A 5,446-nucleotide genomic window follows, 5' to 3' on the forward strand; every position below is an offset into this window, starting at 1 on the left:
TGCCCACCTGAAAACGTCTTCATCTAAACACATTATACTTCAGCCAAGGCTTCTTCAACATTGCATGTGGGTTGAACCAATGTGTGGCGTAGGGGTGTTGCATCAAAACGGAACGGTGAAGTATAGGCTACTTCCGATAAGAATCACATATTCAGTCGATTAAGGACTTTAGCCTACTGTAAATAACAGATCAAGAGCACGATGATTAGCCTTATCTCAAACTTTTTTTTTACCTGTCTTGCACTAGTTGTCAAACATTATGTTACAGTGACAGGCAGTTTAGATCACGTTAAGGCTCTGTTCCACACAGTGATCTATATTAATATTTAATTAGTTCAATCTGAAACCTATTTCAGATACAGCTTGTTTTTTTTGTGTTTTTTTTTTTTTTTTTGCACGCTGTCTAGCTTTTCCCTGAGTGGGCGCTTTCCTTTTGAGATACTCTTGGGGGGGATCAACGCGCGCATCAAACTGGAAATGATAAAATCCTAGTGGGCACTCGGCTTAATTAAATGGGGAAAAAAGTCTTCATATGTCCAACACAAAAACTGCCAGAGATTCCTAAACTTATAAATGGAGAGGAAACGATTTCTTCAATGCTTTGACCCAAGACTGTCTATAGGCCTAGTCCAATAACAAATCATGTTGTTGGTGTTGTTTGGTAGGCTTAATCACAATATCAATACAATAGAAATGTAATGAAAAGTAATAGATGAAATGTAACATGAGAAGGTCCTTGCATCTCTGGTCCATGCCATATAAATTATGTTACTTCCTCATAGCCTGGGCCAATTGAAGAAACTAATTAGACCTACTATTTAATTTATAATAAATCTAAGGCATGTTTTTCAATGGTAAGTGAAATCCTGTAACTGTTTGGCATTATTGGGGAGACTTTGGTATGTAATGTGTACTGTATATCACCACATCACCATTTATGTTCAAATTAAACTAGCCTTTCTTGTGAGTGAGACATTCATGCACATCAATGTGCATCAAGGTCACTCTATTGTGGAGACCATAAACCAGAATAACAAAGGGACAGCTTAAATAGAAAGAATTAGCTTGTCCTAATGCATCTATTGTTTGTCTCCTAGACTTGTCACACAGACAAAACTTTAAGTTAAAGGGGTAAGGGGATTAAAGTTCACTAAAAAAATGGTTAGCGCTATTTCATTTTTGGGTGAACTATCCCTTTAAGATAAAGAAGGTCATATACATAACAATCTTTAATACTCTCTTCTCCCAAACATTTTTGTCCAGACATTATTTGTATAGGCTGTTTGAAGAACACTGGCTATCCACCCAACAACTACTCAGCTTAATACAGGAAAATCACTATAATGAGACAACAACTAATATACAACGCTTCTATACAAAACATGTTGAAAATAATTTATTTCACTTGGGTTGCTATTACACATACTGTATCAACATAGAACTTCAAATAAGCATAACAATTAAAAACTTTCACTTGAAAAGGGTGAATTTAAATGGTCATAACAAGGGTAATATTTGAGACCAGCAGAGTGACCTTTTCATTCACTGTGCTTTTTAATGAATCTGTGGCAAGAACCCATGGGAATTTTTTTTAGCTCATGCTCTTAACTCAGTGAGTGATTATAATGTCATCAGTGATAATATCATCTCTATCTCATGGGGACACTTAATATTCAACAATATTATTGATCTAACTCTGACTGTATTGGCACTGTTGTATGAGAACTGAACTGAGCTGGACTGTACTGTGACATAATTTGTTGCAGAACTGCTTTATAGATTAAATGAAAATTTAATAATTGATGATCTTTAAAATGGAACTGGATCCACACTGAACTGACTTAAGCTGAACAACAGCCAAAATTAATATTTTTTTCTGTTATCACTGTATAAAGCTGCTTTGAAAAAAAATCTGTATTTTATAAAGTGATATATAAATAAAGGTGACTTGACTTGACTATCTGAGACCCGTTTTGTACTGTGTGGAGTAAAAACATTACATTAAATACATATAGCAGCGCAATTTTGACCTAATTGGTCAAATTAACATAATTGTGAAAAATGTACTTTATAGGAATGACAACACTTGTGCTGCATTATACAGTGGTTCCGGTCCTCTAATCTGAATGGCCATCCAACAGCTGTTCCACTCTTGCCTATGTGATATTGCTTAACTGAAGCTCATTTGAGTTCTCAAAAGGGCTAGAAGCTGAGAACTGAGAGAGTCTTGCAATGATTTCTGGTGGTGTAGCAACGGGTGGTTGCTTCTTGATTGATGTCTTGTCTTCTCTTCAGTCCAGCTTATCGTGCGAGAGATGGTTAATATAGAAAAAAAATCGCTTTCCAATAAGGCAGACAGTGGCTCCATGTCCAATCTATTTCATACCTGACTAGTATAGCTGGTATAGTATAAGACAGGCCACTCACATTTTCTGGAGCAGAGGTTGCAAAAAAAAAAGGCTGATGAATATATGTGCTCTTTGAAGCAAACATTGGTCTATGTGATCAGAACAACCTTCACCTTAGCTGCCTGTTCACACAAACTTGTGCATGGAAGAATGGGTACGAAGGCCATGTCAAAATACTGTGTGTATAATCAAATGCACAGTGGCTGAAAGGGATAATGTAGAATTTTTGTACCATGCAGATGGGTATTCTGTTATAATGATCAACTGACTGTTTATTATCTCACTTCTACGTCTACTCAACAAATAAATAAATAAGAAAACATTACAGGCTATATTATAAATAAATACATGAACAATATTAAACAATATTAGCCAGCTGAGCCAACTGATATCAGCATTGCTGTGGACAGCAACAAATAAAGAAATTTAATCAATTAAATTGATTGATCAATTAGAATTAATTATAAGAGAGTGGCGTATAAATTCCTAACTAAATATCTGAATATACACTCCCCTACAAGGGAAGTCAAAATTATTGTAATTACGAGTTCCGAGCACTTGAATGACTGAGACAAGTCGTATGTACAACTCAGAAATTTAGATGATACACAAGTTGCCGAATTGTGATGTTGGAAGGGGCATGCCAATTTGAAACATGGCAGAAACATAATATTATATTATATATTAATTATAATATATTAATATAATCTAGATATGGTCATATCTGAGACAGAGAAAAAAAAATGAACTCCAATGCAGGGCTTTACTGAAAGGTTGGTGACTGACAGGAATACAGGTGAGTAAACAGGTGACTGTTTTAACAGACTTAATTTTGCAGATGCTGACAGACATGGAGATACAATAGACAGTCAATGGAGATCAAAACTGGGAACAGATGATGGAGAATCCACAATGAAGAATCGAGACTGAGAACAGACAGGTAATTAATCCACAGGGAAGATACATGGAAGTCTGAACAGTCTTTGTGTGTAACACAGCACTCACACTAACTCTTTGTCTGGTATTGTCTGTAAGTCCTTGAGGTTAACAATGTCCAGATGTGTAGCCTGGAAAATCATGTGATTGGAAAGGAAGGATGTCAATTCAATTCTGGAAAGAAACTGTAGGGGGCATGTCTGGCTGACAGGATCCAAACACAAAGGTTACCTCAATGACCAGTTCCTCACATTGACTGTCTCAGTGACGACAAGCTTTTTATTATTTTAGAAATGGAAACATACTTGAAGTACCAAGGACTTGAATTATTTTAATTTCTCCTCAGAGGAAGAGAAGCAAATGGCTCAGAAGCCGCTATTTCACATCTTTGACTATGCCTAAAGCTATTTCCTGCCAGTAAGACTTATCTTCTGCTTCCCATGTCTCTCTCTATCTCTTACTTAAAAAACACACATGCTCCTACTGTCGGCATCCCACACAGCACAGAGGCAAAGAGAGAGTGACAGAGGGTGATTCAGGTGATTTCCTGTTAAGGCACCTGCTGAGAGAGCGGTTCTGCTGGGTTAGTCTATACAGATTTGACATCTGCTAAATGATAATTTATGCTGCACCTCTCTCACGGCTCTAATGTCATTTTAACTTAATCCCTTTTCTCACATTTAATGTTCCTACTCCCCTCACCTCACGATATTTGCTCTTTCAAGTATCAAACCCTTCTGGTCGTATCTGCTCTTTTGTCTTTTTTTTCCCCAAAACATTCTAGCTTAGCTTTTTTTTTTTTTTTTCATATTTATCCTCCAACAATCTATAAGTGCATTTATGTTTCTTTTGATAACTGAGCCTTGTTTCTTATGTGAATAAGAATGAAAACAAAACAGCTAATTCATTTAGAGTAGTTTATGTGTCAATAATAAACTGGCAAGTTCAAACTCACAATGCAACAGTTACCTCCCTCCAGTATTCACCAGCAATGGAGAAATGACATGTGGTAACATGCATTCATGAATAAACCTGACCACACACATAATGATACATTTTATGGTCCCAGGTGAGGGTACAAATAATAATAATTTGTTACATTTATATAGCGCTTTTATGGGTACTCAAAGAGGTCAACCAATTACCAAGCAATGCTTAAAATTGTTCAGTCTATGGTGTAAAAATGTTGCATTAGCAATTAAAGAAAAAACACTTAAAGTCCCTGTAAAGTCAAAATTAAGTATGTGTTCTGAGTTTGTCACACCACAGAAAAATGTGTTATTAGCCACCCAGCCAAATTTGAATGATAAAAAAAGCCGGTAAGTACATAAAATAAGCTATCAAAATCTTGAAAAAATGAGCAGTAGTCTCTGCTCTCAAACGCTGGGGGCGTGTCCGCTGGCTGCGCTGAAACCACGCCCACTCGCGGGAAAGCTCGCTGCCGTTGCCACACTCAACTGTCACCGCTACAGCCGGAATGGATGCTCCTAGCAGCTTAATTTGTTTTACAAAGCCATACATGTTCGAGCCTGGACTACCTACTATAATTATAACATAAGCACACAAGGCAGCTTACACTCATTGGTGGGCACGCACTACCGACGATGGCACTAGTTGTCGGACTCGGCGCGACGGGAGGATGAAGGCCGAGGCGGGAGTTTACCAGTAACAGCGGATTATCAGTGAATCCCAGTTGTCTCCGACGAAAGTTTATAAAACTATCCCGTGTAAAATGATCACTACAGAGGCGGGTTTTGGCGGTGATCCTCAGCTGTCCATCAAGGTGACTCTTCACAAAATTAATCCACCTCTTGTTGATATGATAGTTTTTCGCAAATTTAACCCTCTGGGCTTCTTCGTAAAATAGTCACACTTAGCTTCCTCCCGCCCGAAAACGGGCGAAGCCTTAAAATTTTACCAATATAAAAATAACCAATCAAATATACTTTTGTTCTATAATGTTTTCTGATTATTATTTAGAATTTTTAGAATTTTTTATGATACTTTGATTAATTATATAATTTTTATTAGCTATTTTTTCCATTAGAATTAATATATATATTTTTATTTTATTTATTTTATTTTATTTTTCAATAAATGCA

Source organism: Abramis brama (genome assembly GCF_963993115.1).
Source record: "Abramis brama genome assembly, chromosome: 3".
NCBI classification, from domain to species: domain Eukaryota; kingdom Metazoa; phylum Chordata; class Actinopteri; order Cypriniformes; family Leuciscidae; genus Abramis; species Abramis brama.